Genomic DNA, 16,255 nt, shown 5'->3' with positions numbered 1-16,255 from the left:
GACAACAGGGCCCATCACATGTAACAGTGACTTGGGAAGACAAATGCCATCACTCCAAATGTCCCCTGCTTCTCCTTCACATCACTTTGTAAACTGAGCATGATGACCTGTGGTCTGGAACATAGCTTTTGTCAGTCGGGAACACCTGTCCCCGCTATGTTTCCCAGTTTCCATGCCTGCTCAGTCTCTTCACTAGTATGGGAGAACAAGAAGCAGAAAAGGCCTTGGCTCTGTGTAAGCACTGCTCAGCAATAACATCTCTGTATTACCAGCACACTATTTAGCACAAATCTAAAACATCCTCATGCTAGCTATTGTGAAGAAAACTAACTACACACAGATCTTTATTGATAATACACTTCCTGTAAATGCTGGACTTCGTGTGTTTTTGATAGTGAAATAAGTGTGTGGTCTTTCTATTTGAATGTTACTCATAAAACCTAAACTGTCAGTTGTGCTTCTCTCACTGTTGCATTGGTTATTCCCTGACTTTGGAGAAAGATATATAGATAGACTCAAATTACTTGTTTTCTTAGGGTGTCTGTGATAGTTTCATTAATTAAAAGTGCAATTGTGTTAACAGGTTTTAAATGCAGATTTTTTGAAGTAAGATAAAAATGATCAACAGAGGTGAAGTTTCAGGCTGTGTTGCCTGTTAGTAGACTGCAAAATCTGGGCTGGTGAGCTTTATTCTACTGGGGTTTCTGAACTCGAAAAGGCACACAGCACCTCAGAATGGCGGGCTCTAGAAAATGGGCAGCTGCTGTGCTGTGTGACAGCTCTCACCAAAGCCTGCTTTTTACACTGAGACACTACTAAATGTGGCTGCTGGGCTGAAGGAAGCCTGAAAAGGGATTTTTTTGTACTTCTCATGCTATATGTAACTTGACTGTATCTCTTCAGCTTTTAAAAACAGCCTTTTAGGCAGTTGATTCCATGAAGTAATACCTGCAAGACGTTCAGGACCCTTGAGCTGGTGAGTCAGTAGATTGAAATGAAAGATAATCCTGGAATTGACACTTTAGCAAATTCTTCTGTGTCTGGGGAAAGAATGTCTTCTATGTTCCTGTGTAAATTCAGGGCCACTGCAGAAACATTTCATGTTTCAGCATAGCTGAGCAGGTGTCTACTAACTCCATTTCCCTGAGCTTGGTGGGGAATGAACATGATGAAGCACATCCGGTTGTGAAAGGGCTCTTATTCATGCTTTTCAAGCTCATGAGCAGGCCTTAAAGTCAGGCCAGCATTAACTGCAAGCAAGAGCTCCTCCAGGCAAGTGAGGTTTGGTTAAAAAGTGAGCAGTAGACTGCACTCATTCTTTAAAATAAGGCTTTAAAACTGCTCTTTCAATGAGCATTCTCAAATAAATGAGACTGAAATATTTTTACATTTTAAGCCTTGACTTTGGTCTGGTTCTAGACTCTTTGATCCATTTTTGAGAAACTATCCCTGAATATAACATAGATAAGTATGGTGACTGAGCTGGGTGCAGATGAAGGTGTAGGAATTCTTACAAGCTAAAGATACATGAGGAGTTCACTATTTTTGTAGTATTTCTTATTCACATTAGGCTTTGTAATACTTCAGCGTGATCAGTCTGGCTTATGTCTGGTTTATAACCATCTCGGTTCTATTTCTGCCTGTTAATCTTCACACTGTGGTGGACCCAGCTGTGCAGTCCATCTTGTACGCAGAATGGTACCAGTTGCCATGACAGCATATAGCTACCTACTGGTGACAGAATAATAGGCGTGTGACTTCTTTGGGAAGTGTCACCATGTCATTTAGTCGTCAGCCAGCAGGTGGGGCATTAAGCTAACAGAAACCTGCCAAATCCTGTAATTTAAAAAACCTTTCTCTTGGGGAACACTACGGTTTGTCCTTTTTACAATAAAAGGTGTCCATTGCAGAATGTAGCAATTCTTATTGTGGGATAATTAATTTTTTTTTGTTAAAAAATATAGCTGTAAGAAATGCAGTGAGAAGGATTTGTAGATTGCCAAAAGCTGTGTGAAGAGTTGTAGTGGGTTTGGAAGAAAGGCAGGGTTTGTGAGCAGGTTTGACACTGGTTCCAAATATGTCATCAGGACAGAGCTGGCCATTCCATGGGGAAGCAGGTCAGGGAAGTTTAAACCATTGATGTATTCTTTAGCTGAAAAATTCCATCTTATTTGTAACTATTTTCATTTTCTCTCTTAATTGTACAGTTCTTACAAATCAAATCCTTAAATAAACTCGACAGTATTTCAAAGGATTATAAGTCAGAAAATGTTTTGGTCTTCCTTTCTGCTTTCAGGTAAGTCTAGTTTATGCTACAATCCCAAGAATTCGACCAATACAAAACAACAAAAACCTGTAGAGATACCCAAAACTCAGTATACTTTGAATCTATTAATTTATCTAGCTTCTTTGTTCCCTTTTTTACAGATCCAGTGTTGAAATGAGTAAGAATATGGACCACTTCTTTAAATTGGATACTCATTCTTGATTTCTCCGTTCTTGTAAATGGAACACAGTAATTGCCAGTGGGTGGGAACTCAGATATGTGGTTTACCCTTACTACCAGTGCTTGGTGTTACCTGCTGTTCTCAGTGTTTCCTAGGACCAGATCCCTGTAGGCTGGCTGGAGGAGGGGTAGCAGTTATCCAGCAGAAATTGTGGAAAACTTAATTTTCAGTTGCTATGTCTGCTTCCCCTAGGGAACTATGAGCTCTATGAAATGTTTGTTTTCTTGGATGACATTTTCCAATATAAATGACACTTTATGATAGGGTATTATGAAGCCAACAGTGAACAGACTAAGAAAAAAAGAGGTAGGGTTCACTTACATATTTGCTTATATTGTTATTATAGAAACACCACCACAGAAGTGAAAAAATAATAAAATATTATTTTGCTGAGTTTCCTACATTTCATAGTGATTCTTAAATAGTTTTAGTTAAGAACTACTATATGTGTCCAGATCAAGGTTTGTCTAGTTCAGTACTGTATGTTATTATTGGAAAACTGTCTGTAAATGGAAGAATGAAAAGGCAAAAAATAAATCTTTGAGAACATGCTCAGCTTCTAGTGGCATGTGCCTGAGGTTTTCATCTAGCCTTTTATTCTTCTTTTTGGTACATATTGAAGAGAGTAGCAAGGTAGGCTGTACTAGAGTATTTTGCCACAATGTTATAAAATGCATATAAATGTTATAAATAAAAGGAATTATATTTGTTGCATGAGTCCAATATGTTTTCATCCTTTCCTTTGACTTAGTAATGCTTTAACCTAAATAACAATGCATTCAATTGCAGCAAACCTGTTACTTTAAAAAAATTTTAAAAAAAAAGTCAAACTATGAATAAAACTTTTCATAGACTGTTAGGATTCTTTAACAGATTTTCTGCCATACTTAGTGTTCTGAAAAGAGCTTAAATTCTGTATAGAAAAACCCAATCCTGTGATGGAACTGTCTAAATAGAAGACAGTAGTGGTAATACTATGTATTTATCCCTATGGGTCTCCAGAAGTACTTTTTGTTTGTTGTGAATATGGTAGTTTCAAGTTCTGTGTACATGCTGCCTAAGCACCCAAAAATATCCTCTATGCAGAATTAGAAGCAGCTCCTTAGGCCACAGGACAAGTTAAGTCTGGAAGGTTCTAGTGTATATGATGAAATATTGCCTGAGTAAGATTCTCGTAACAAATGTAGGGGACACATGTAGCTAATGATGATTCTGATTGTGTCCTGAAGCTTTGAGTTTTGGCAACAGATCCTGTTACAAGCTACTAGAGTGGTCTTGATCCACATCTGTGATTGGTAGGAGATGATGGATTATCTCAAACCAGCCTGCTTGGCTTGTAATGTGCAGCTTCAGAAACTATGAAATTCATGTTTCTGTGTCTGTTTCCTCACATATGTACAAGCTAAGGTTGAAACAGAATTGTATTGTTGTACTGTTAGTTATTTTGGAAAGAAAGCTTTTCAGTTGGAAAGCAGATGTCTCAAACCTAACTGGAAACAGAATTCTATCTTAGGTTAAGGACAGGGACAGTTAAGGGGATTGGCCAACATGCCCATTAAGTGCCCCTGGCAAGGCTGTGTGGGAAAGAGACAGGACCTCTGTCTTTCTGCATACAACAGCAAAGTTTGTTTTACTTTTGTCTGAATAAACTTCCATTTCTTTGACCTGTTAGGCAACTGAAGTTTGATTTTTGTGATACTACATTTTAGAAATCTTTTTACCTGCTCTTTCAGTCTTTTTGCTGCACTTCATACTTAGAGACAAAGACAAGGTGGAGCTAGTGAGGAAAATGCATTGCTGTGACTAGTCACAAATGCCACGAGTGTTTCCTTACTGTATTTGTTACCTATCACAACAAGGATATACTTTAAATATACATACTTATAACTTTAAGGTCAATGATGAAACTTAATGGTTTCATCAATAGCAAGTGCATTGTGTGGCACAGTAAGGCTTGCAGCATGTTTTTTCACCTTACCACTCTAGAAAACTAAAATAGTGCAGAAAATACCAACATTTGTAGTTACAGAAAGTTAGTAAACTAAAATATCTGTTTATTAGCACAAGTGCCCAGACAAGTTTGTTTGGTGTGTGTATGTAAATGCTAATGAATACAGAGTCCACATGTGTCTTGTTTGAATGTTGCTCACTTTTAACTCATCATGTGCTCAAGCAGCTTCTTCTCATCACCGTTGGCTTTCTGTCTCTGGTGGCATAAAATTCTGCATGCTGAAATCACTTTTGTAGTGGAACTGCCTAGATTGGTATGACACTACAGTTTTCAAAATATGAAAGTAATCCCTAGGTACTCTGCTTATGCTTTTTCTCTTGATAACTGAGTCCTTTTGGAGCAAGCTTTTCCTGTCCTACACTGTTAACTTCTAGTTGGATCTAGAATAGAAAATGCTCTTTGATACTCATTATTTATGCTGCTTCTTAGGAGTCTGGGTTTGATTGTGGTCCTTGTTCATACTCTCTCTTCATATACATACCTGATCCAGTTACACAAAGAGATTAAAAAGATTTTACTGTGGAGGGTGAAGCACTGTTTAAATAATTTTTGGTCTGAGAAGTTTAAAGAAAACTTAGAGGTAGGGTAGTTGAGGGCACAGTGATACTTCTGGTGTATAAAACAATGCACTCAGAATATACAGTTCATGTGCAACTTCTGTGAGGTCCTAAGCTTGTGGAAGGGATTAATTCATTACATCTTACTTTTTCATTCATTTTTCAGATTGCTGCATTAAGTACTGAATTTCCTAGGACTGTATCTATGTAGAGGTTATTCAGATGGTAATGAAGCAAACTCTTCCTGCAAGTTATTACCAATCAAGCTAGAACCTTAAGATAGTGACCCATTCTTGTCTTTTGCCTTGTCTAGTCACTGTTTGTGACATTGGAACAGCTGGGCTGCTGGAAATACCCACCTAAACCTTCCTCAGGAGGGGAAGCAGGCACCAATCTCTTGTCTCTGATGACAGTGACAGGACCTGAGGGAACGGCATGAAGGCTGAGTCAGGGGAGGTTTAGGTGGGAAAAGGTTCTTCACCCAGAGGGGGTGGTCAGGCACTGAAACAGGCTCCCCAGAGAAGTGGTCACAGCACCAAGCCTTGTCTGAGTTCAAGAAGTGTTTGGACAACACCCTCGGGTGTGTTGTGATTCTTGGTGTGATTCTTCATGGTGTGATTCTTGGACCTGTCCTGTGCAGGCCCGGGAGCTGATGATCCTAGTGGGTTTCTTCCAAATCAGGGTATTCTATGAAATTCATGGAATACTGATTTTCTGGGGTGTATCTTACCTATGTCCTGGAAAGGTAATAGACTATTTAACACATAGTAAAAATTGCATGAAGTTTTGCATTATTTAAAGTGCCTGGTTGTCTAGTCCTTTTTCATATTCGTGAAATCTCTCAAATTAGAATCTCGGCTGACCTCATTAGTGCAGTTGGGCACCAGGTATCTGGTAGGTGGAAATTTAAAACTTGAGAAAGTCTAAGAATTACTTTTCTTTATATGTGATTGAACTTAATGCAATGGAGAAAGGGGGAAAATGCATGGATTTGTTCATAGTGCTCTGTTAAACTACTGGAATGTTCAAAACCAGAAATACGTATGTGTATCTAACTCCTTATTGATGGTACTAAGTAGTGCTTAATCTGGATATCCAAAGAAAGGAAAAGGCACATACTCAGCTCTTTCAGTAGTTTAGTGTTTCTTGTTAACATAAGTTTTAGCCTTCTGCACTGGCTTATAACTAGCTGACCTTTTATAGAGAGCTTCCACTTGCAGGTTTTTGGAGCACCTATGCAAGAGAAACAGCTTGTGCTCTGTAATCTGGAGCAGGACATAGCTTCTCTCATGCTTGTTAGAGTGGCCCTTCTGGCAAGGAAAATTTGGCCACTGTTCTCATCACATAGAGCAGGAGCAGCTTTAGTGCCAACTTGATAGAGCAATAAATCTCACTCTCTGGACAATAGTCTTTTATATGCAACCATTTGGGGGCATATCTCTCCAGTTTCTGGAGGTTCTTCTACATCTTGGATTTAACCAAAATTATTAATGAGATGAGAATGTGAAATCTGTGTTATCTGTCAGATGTGTACTGGAAACATTCAAGAATGGCTAAATAATAAGTAGGAATGAATTAAATAAATTGTTGTGAATTTTTAAATGTAGCCACAATTTTCCTCTTGCTCCTACAGAGGCATATCCTGTGAAAAATTATCTCATTAAAAATCCTGTCCACACAATGTTATATAACTATGTATAGTCTTCAGAAATTTATGGCCATTAATGCATTTTAGGTTTCAAGACTATAGAAAGCAGCTTTCAGAAAGAGCTTCCAAGCAGAAAACTGATTATTAATTAAATCTAGCCTCTACAGCTCCCTAGTAGTTGCTTTCAAATGAACAATAGAAGCACTTTAATAATAATATTTTTTTTTTAAAAAATGCCCTGTGCTATTAAAATGCTGTAGTGGTAGGACTCATGTTCAATTTAGTCTTCTTGGAAAATAAAATGTGAGCTCTTTTCAATACTCATTGAGCTAAAACTGTAAGCCAGTCTGAGGCATAGGTGCCTCCTTGCTCTGGAACTCTGGAAAGCCAAAAGTAGCTGCTGCTTCTGAGCAAAGGTCAGATTGTGCGCTGCTGCTGCGATGGAAAGGGTTACACCACCATCACCATTAGCAGCTGGGGACGGGTCAGATCCTCTCTTCAGCAGCAGTATAGATCTGTCTTCTCCAGAGCTTTCTAGTCTGTCCGACTTCTTCAGATTGGGAAGCAGTTTTCCTGGTATTTCTGAGAAGCTACGGCCTAGTTCTGAGTAACACCTGATGACATTATTTCTTTGCCATAAGAAAACAGTTCATCAAAACCTGAAATTTTAAACTTCCACTCAAACTTATTATCACCTCTGTGTCTTGAGAGGTTCAGTCTGTTGAAGACTCAAATGTTGAAAGCTACAAGACATTTAAGATTTTGTGAATGCGAGTCTTGGAAAAACAAATCAGAACCAGACCTGGGTCAGACAGTTACAGATCCTTTCCTGGAGCTACCAGGTGGCAGACTGCTTGGCCCTAAGGAATTATGCAAAACTAAAGGAATGGTTTTCTTACCAATCAAACCAGTTTGTACCAACTGAGGAGGAAACGGAAATGAGTACAAGGAAATGATATGTTTAGCATTAGTAAGACAGAGGTACTTTGTACTACAGGACCCAAATACAAACTAGAAATAAAAAATGTGGTTTCTCAGAAAATAAGAAAAAAGTCTGATCCTTGAATAATTTAGATGTTTCATAGCAGTTTGCCCTGGCAATCTGAAGCTAACAGTAACAATAAATGAGGAAAATATTCTAAATTTGTCTACCTCAAATAGAGCCTAGTTTTTTTGATTTTGCATTTTCTTTCATATTTTGTCTTGTTAATAAAAAATTCAGTAGATCCTAAACATGCTTTTGCAGAGTGGTAGACAAATAACAAAACTAACTTTCTTTACTGATATTTTGGTATCTGTTTCTGATTAACAGAAGTCAGTCAGAAGTAACTTAAGTTTTGCCGAATCCTGTTCAATGTGATGTTGCTGGTGTCTTGTTTTGACAGAGGAAAAAGATTTTATTCTAAATGAGCTTTAAGTCTGTTTCACACAAGCATGAAAACTAGAAAAATGGGATGTGGTTACCTTGAATGCTGGAGTCTAAGTTTGTAGTAAACATAGCAGCAACTGGCACTGAGTGTCATGCAAAAAAAAACAAATTTACTTACACCTGTGTGGATCTTTGCCAATTAGTTGTTCAAATAGTGCTTGGAATAGCAAAGAAAGGGGTTACCTAGTGGCATAACTAGAAACACCTTGCACAAGACAGAAATGCTGTGAATGTGATTTCATGCTGCTTTTCATGATATGTAATCTTCTATGCCTAGGCCAAAATAAACACAGATATTTGGCCAAGCAGAATTCAATACCCCACCAGTAGCAATTTACACCTACACTGAACTTGCCTTACTCAGCTCCATCCAGGACTACAAAGTGCAAATAGAAAACGTGATCATTCCTGCTTGTGGTACAGGAGGTTGTAGAGCTCTGCACTGCTAAATATGTGGATTTACCAGAGAGATTACACTGACTAGACACAGAAGTAAAATGTATTAAAGCTCTTTTTAACTCCTAGGGTAAATTAATATTTCCTAATGGAGTGTCTAGGGGCAACATCTTACTGTTGATTAAAGATATAAGGTCCTTCACTTGTTTGTAGTTAAATGGTTAAGTATTTTATACTTAATTACCAACTTACTACTGTTTTGCAGTAGTTTATTGTTCTGCAGGGAGATGTGTGTGTGTATATATATATATTCACCATAACTCTGAAATGTCTAGGATGCTTGTTTAGGATTTTTTCAAGCTGATCAGATTTCTTGTGGAAAGAATGTTGCCTGTTCTTGGAGTACCACATGAAATACCTATTATGGATTAAGTTATAGATCATATGTTATCAAATCTTTACCAAAATGGATCTTAAAGAGGCAAATAACCTCAAAATATGTCAAAAGTGCATACTTAGAAACAAAATCTATGAACACTAGCAAGCCAGATTTGAATTCTGAAATTCTCACCGTGGTAATCTAAAAATAATACTTTGGATTTGCAGCATCAATTTAGATTTTATGCTATGTTTTAACTTGCATGAATTACATGATTTCCATATTGGCACATCTAAATAGGTGAGTCTAGAGGTTTCCTATTCTGGTAATCAATCTGCTGCTTCTCTAATATACTTTTGTAGTCAGAGGAAAATATGTTAGCATCAAAACTCCTATGGAACCAACTTTCAATTCCAATTGTTCTCTATTGAAAAGTGCAGGACTGTCATAATAGGTGGTGTATGTAATGCTGGAGTAGAGGAATTCCAGGTTGAAATGGTGTATCAAAACACCTCGTATGTGATGGCTATAAGTTTGCAATCATGTCTGATACATGACTGTGAAGTGGGCAGTGGAAAAATGGTTTGTAGTGCCTGGGTTTGTGCTTTGTGACCTGTTGTAAACACTAATTTGAACACTTTTCATCTGTACAAGACTGCTACTTCATAACAATCTACAGACATGCAGGAATGTTGTTTTTCTGGTGTTCCTTTATGTATCCAAGAAGATTCTGCAACACCAGAAGTCTTCAATATTGTCAGGCATCCTTTCAATTCAACCCTTTAGGTGTAGGTCTGCAATTTCTACGGTGTTGCCAAGGTCTGGCGCCTAGGATGTTCCTTCTGGAGCCATCTCTGATCTGATGTGTTTACAATACAGGGAAAGCTGCACTTTCAGATCTCCCTACACACTTAGCAATCCTTCCCCATATGCTTTAACAGTAGTACTAGAAAAACAGCTCAATTACATGGCACCCTGATGTGACTGCATGCTGCTTTCTCACATGGTTGGAAAGCCAGAGAAACTAATGAGTGGAGGAAAAATGATGGAGGACAAGGAAAGAGGAAAACCTGTGTGTATAGTTAAAAGAAATGGACAGGATAAAACCAAAATACACAGAAGGAAATAGAAAAAGGAGATGAGTAAAGTTCCCAGACAAAATGCATTACTAGTGTTTGTTTCATAGTTCAGTGCTGGTAAAGTAACTTGATTTCCTCATTTCCAATGTGGTGTTGTTATGCTTTTGGTTACTGACTGCTTGCTAATGGTGATAGTTGTGCTTTAAGAGGACTTGAGGCAAGGGAAGAAATTTTTTTTGTTCCCTGATGGCACTGGAGGGAGAAGTGGGGGGAGTACTTTCAAATAGATGTCAGCCATCACAATACTAGCATTTAATAGAGAAATATTCTGCACTTAGGAAGGAATTAATGTGCCAATGTAGTGCTTGCTTATATATTTTTACATAATTTAATTTCGTTTATGCACCTACACAGTAGGGAGAGAGATTCTTAAGTGGACCAGGTGTAGCAAATGTATTTGTGCCTGCTGGGCACAAGGACTTCAAGCAGTTTCTGTACTAATCAAGGGTGTTTCAGGAGATGCTGAACAGGTTTCTGGCCTAATAAGGGGAAGAACAATTAAGGTGGTGCACAAAGTTCCAGACTTGGTTCATAAGCATTACGTTTGGGATGGATACATGTTTTTCTGGAGAGACAGGGAAGATGAGGGTGGAGGGTTGCCCCCTCTGTAAAAAAAACCAGCTGGCATGTATGGAGCTCTTGGACTGATAATCAGACTGGCTGAGAACGCTAAGGATCAAAGGAGTGACTACTGAGAGTGATGGTGGTGGATTACAGACCAGCTACTCTTGACGAAAATTGATTAAAATAGCAACTCTGTGATATCTGTGGGTCACACATCATGATTCCTGGAGAGCAGTTAAGCTTCCTGCCAGTTGGATGAGTAACATGGTGGGATGGAAGCAATCCAGCAAATTTTAGGAAGCTTTCTTGGTAGATATCCCGAATAGGCCAACCAGGGGTCTTGCACTAATGGATGTCCACTAGTAATGAAAAATTGTCTAGGAATGTGGGAATGGCAACTCTGCCTATAGTCACGATCATACAGTAGAGCTCAAGATCCTGAAGGGAGTGAGGATAGCAAGTCTCTGGACTTCAGAGAGCAAACTCGGGCTTATTTGAGGACTTGGTAAATGGGAGGCAGCTTTGAAAAGTGAAGGGAGCCTAGGAAAGCAGGCAGATTTTTAAGGAAGCATTTTCCTGATGCAAGAGTGACACATCCAAGTAGGAATCCGTATTGATGAATTGGGATACCAGCTACGCTAAGTGGGGAACACCTGACTGAACTTCATGGCAAAAATATCATGGTGGAAGCATGAACATGTCATAGAGAAGGAGTTACAGAAGTATCAAAGTGTGTAGGAATGGTGTAGACATACACAAGGCTTCTGGAGTCTCATGTTGCTCTCAAAAAGCTACATTAACAGTTAAGGGGCTGGGCAAGGAACACATAGGCCTGTTGAACGTGAGCACAGGTAAGACTGATATCCTCGGAGCTGCCTTTGCCTCGCTGACCTGCACATATGCTTAGAGGTAAGACTGGAGCAAGTGAAGAGCTACCAGCAATGGTTGAGGATCAAGAGAGGGATTCTTCTGAGAACTTGACCTGCACAAACCTGGCTGCACTGGGGTTCTGCGCTTTGCCTGAGGGTACTGGGAAGATCTGGCTGATGCCTTGAGAGCAGCTGTTCTCTGTGCCATCAAGCCTTACCAAATGTTTGCCACCTTTGATAAAATATAGGCATTTGCAGGCATGGGGATGGTAGTTGATGCCATAGCAACTTTAGTAAGGTGCCAGGCACTGGCTCCTGTGCTATTTTTGTATGTGCTTAGGATTCTGTAATCTGGGTGGGTGGACAGCTAGATGGGTAAAAAGCTTATTGCGTAGCTGGGGTCAGACAGCTGCAGTTTAATGGGCTGCACTTTGCCTGGAGGGCAGAAGCAAGTGGAATCCTTTTGTATTTTAACATGTTTTCCAAGGACCTGGAGGAGATGACAGGATCCACTGCTCCCATGTTTGCATATGGCTGCATGCTGAGGTGCCATCAAGCAGCTTCAGGCCTGGGCTGCTGTCCAAGAGGACCTGGGCAGGCTCAAGAACAAGCCAGCATGAACTTTTTGAAATTTAACAGGGACAAACATTCAGCCTCTGGGAAGGGAGGACACCTTGCAGAGAATCTAGACTTGGGACTGCCTGTCTGGGTAGCAGCTCTCTTGCAAAGGCTGTGGCCATGCTAGCAGGCAGCATGGCCACAGCCAACAAAGATAACAACAGCACGCCAGTAGCTTGGAAAAAATGACGATCCACAGCTATTTGGCACTCATTAGGGCTCTTGTAGACCACATACTGTGTCCAGGTATGTCATTCCCCTCTCAGAATCCAGTGCCAAGAAAGTTGTTGACAAGCTGGGACAAGCTTAGTGGAGGGCCAACAAGGCCAGGGATGGAATATGTATCCTACAAGGAGAGGCTGAGGGAGCTGAACTCAGTTGACCTGGAGCTGGGCGGGCTTGCCACCATCTGAGAGAATAGGCATGTTGAAAGGAGGTGTTCAAGGCTGTGCGTAGAAGGAGGCCTGTTCCACTCTAGCAACCCCAGGACTGGCTTGATAGTGTGGGACTGAAAGCACCAAGGTGGAACCCATGCCAGCTGGGGGCAGAAGGGAAGGGAGCACAGCTGCAGTACAGTCACAGAATGGGTCAGGTTGGAAGGGATCACAGTGGGTCATCTGGTCCAACCTCCCTGCTCAAGCATGGTCATCCTAGAGTGCATGGCACAGAATTGCATCCAGATGGTTTTTGAATATCTCCAATGAGGGAGACTCCACAACCTCTCTTGAGCAATCTCTTCCAGTGTGGGGTCAATCACACAGTACAGAAATTCTTCCTCATATTTAGATGGAACCTCCTGTGCATCAGTTTCTGTCCATTGCCTCTTGTCCTACTGGTTGGCACCATGAAGAAGAGCCTGGCTCCATCATCTTCACACCCACCCTTTAGATATTTTATGCACGTTAATGAGCTCCCCTCTTGGTTGCCTCTTCTTGAGGCTGAACAGGCCCAGCTCCCTCAGCCTTTCACTGTAAGAAAGATTCCCCAGACCCTTGACCAACTTAGTAGCTGTCTGCTGGACCTGCTCCAGGAGCTCCATGTCTCTCTTATACTGAGGAGGCCAGAACTGGACACAGCACTCCAAATGTGGCCTCACCAGGGCTGAGCAGAGCGGGAGCATCACCTCCCTCGACCTTCTGCCACTGCTCTTCCTGATGCATCCCAAGATTCCCTCGGCCTTCCTAGCCCCTAGCAGGACACACTGCTGGCTCATCGACAGCTTGTTATCCTCCAGGACCCCCAGGTCTCCCTCTGCAGAGCTGCTTTCCAGTAAGTTGGCTCCCAGCCCGTGCTTGTGCGTGGGGTTATTCCTCCCCAGGTGCAGGAACCTGCATTTGCCACTGTTGAATTTGAAATGGTTCTTCTCTGCCCAATTCCCCAACCTATCGAGGTCTCTCTGAAAGGCTGTACAAGGCTCCGAGGTATGGGCCACTCCTCCCGGTTTTGTATCATCAGCGATGACGGGGGGGAGTACAGGGGAGCTGGGCCGGGGCCGGGGTGGGGGCTGAGGCGGGCAGTGCGTGGGGGACTTCCCGCCCTGGCCGGCGGGCGGAGCAATCCGCCTTTGGGCTGTGCTGCTGGAGCGAGCGGGAAGCGCGGCTGCCCCATCCCTGCGCGGCTCGGGCTGAACGCGGGGCTCTCGCCGCCGCTCGGAGGAAGAGGAAGTGGCCGCGGCCCCCGGCCGGGCTGAGCGGGAGCGGAGCCGCCGCCCCGGGCTGCGCCGAGCAAACTTTGTGCCGGGCGGCGGGGCCGTGTGGCGGCGCGGCGCTGCCCCGGCACGTCCCTGTCGCGGAGCCGAGGGGGGAGCGGCCCCGGAGCGCGGCGGGCGGGCGCGGGCGACAGCCGGAGTAGGAGGAGGAAACGCTGTCAGCGGGGCCGGCCGTCTCCGCCCGCCGGGCATCCTTCAGCACCGCTGGGCTGCGCTTCGCCCGCCGCTTGCCCCAGGTACCGCCGCGCACCCCTCCGGCTCGGCGGGCAAACTTGGCCAGGGGGCGGGAGGGGGTTGCTGCCGGGCAGGGTTGGTGCGCCGGAGCGGGGAAAGCCGCTCCGGGGCTCCGACTCGTCGTGGTCCTCTGGCTCCCGAAGTTCGGAGCAGGGCGCGGGCTGGCCGGCGTGCCCGGGTTTGGAGGGGCTTCTGGAGTCCGGCGCGGGGGGGCACTGCCTCCCGCCCGCTCCCCGGGCAGGTTTCGGGCTGTGCAGTTGCTCCGGAGGGTCCGCCCGCTGCGGTCTTGCCGAGGGGCCGGAGCGGAACCCGCCCGGGAGGGCGGCGGGGCCGGCGGCCGGTGCTGTCCTGTCAGCCCATGGGTGCGGAGACCGCCGGGCTGCCCGCGGCCGGGGCGGACCGAGGCGGCATCGCTGGCAGTCGCTTCCAGCCAGTGATGGTTATCCGTGTCCAGCCCCCGCCGCGGTGAGGCATAGCCGGGAGAGGAGAGAGCTCTGAGGGGAGCCGGGTGGGCGCCCGCCTGCCCGCCCAGCCCGGCGCCGCTCCTCACATGCCGGGCACCTGGAGGCGGCGGTGCCGTGCCACCGTGTGGCTGGCTGGGGTCTGGGATTTTACAGTCGCTGTTTTCCAATTTTATTGCCTTTTTAAGTTCTCGATATTGTTTCAGCACGGTTTTCTTACAATATAAAGAGGCAGGGTGACCACGGTTCAGCATTTGTACGTCATAGTATGAACTACATCTCTCTTGCCTCTGGTTTGTCTGAATTCTTGTCACAACAGCCTCTTCTTACTGCCTGTGTATTTCTGGAAAAGGAGAATTTAGTTGGATGGACTTTACAGTTCTTCTTTGATACTTTCGGCTTAGTCAAATAATTAATGGGAGACATTTGTTTTCTATTACGCCTGAGCGTGCTTCCCTCCAGAGCGCTTCTAGCTCGGACCAGGGAACGAGCTGAACCAGAGGCTGCTGTGTGGCAGGACGGGGAGCGGTGCTGGAGTCTTAGTCGGGGTGGCTGTTGTGCTAAAGCGAATGCCGGATTTAAAATAATAAAAGTATAATTATACCTGTTATGCAGAATGTTCTTTAATATTTCCAGCCAAAGTTTGGAAGCTGTGGTCTAATTGTATGCTGCTTCAATTTTTATTCCCTTTAAAAAATTATTTATTTATTTATTTATTTATTTTGTAGGATAATAACCTTATCAATATGTATTTGGCCTCTAGCTCACACGGGGAGATCTTTTTATACATCTATTTTTATGTATTATTTTTAAAGAATACAATCCATTTCAGGTCCTGGTATTGAATAACAAGTTATCAATTACCCTTTTTCACAATGCTAGTGGTCACATTTGTGTATTTAATTTCTGGTTTTTTTAGGGAAAAATAAAAGTCCCAGAATGAAGGGTTGTTTTAGGAATCTAGCTAACCTCAAGTAGGTTAAATTAGACAAGGGACTTTCCACGTCTTGAATGCTGGCATTCCCCGGTCTGAGAATGAGAATGTAGCATGAAATGAGTATATACAGCTGTGATTAAATATGAGGGGAGTTCTGAGCTGTGGTACTGGGAAACACAAATACCATATTGGGTGTAATGAACTGGTCTTAGACTCTGTAGTGGAAAAGCTGGGGTCACAGACTTGTGAAAAATAAAAATTAAAGTTGATGATATTTCTATTTGAAATAAATAAAAGGTATTCGCATAACTATTATTCCATCCCTGACCTGATGTGAGATCCCAAAACTCCATGCCTGGCACTAGTGGTCCACTTTACCTTCTGCCTTCATCAGTTGACTGGGGTTTTACTCTGTGGCAAACTAGAAGAAGGCAGTAAACATAGGACTGTCAAGTCTGTAGTTTTGTGTTTTATCATGGTTTTACTATGCATTGGTTTCTCATGCCTGTTTTCTGTGGGTTCAAGAAAGCTGGATTAATATCTAACATTCCTATTCATGCTTTTGTCAGGTTCATTCAGTCTTTATTTTCTAAGCTGCTGTGATTTCTCTTTGTGTTCTTGAGAGTAGTTCTCTAGTCTTTATTAGCATCCTGGTAGTCTCCTGTTGTCACATGGATGCAACTTTCTTGAACATTTGCACATGATATTTTGGCATAAATTTCATCTGTGCATTGTTCAGTGACATTAACACTTTGTTATCTTGATCAAAACCACACCGCCTAAAAGTATTTTGTAGAA

Source organism: Coloeus monedula, assembly GCF_965178545.1.
Source record: "Coloeus monedula genome assembly, chromosome: 1".
Taxonomy (NCBI): Eukaryota; Metazoa; Chordata; class Aves; order Passeriformes; family Corvidae; genus Coloeus; species Coloeus monedula.
This window is presented reverse-complemented; position numbering follows the sequence as displayed.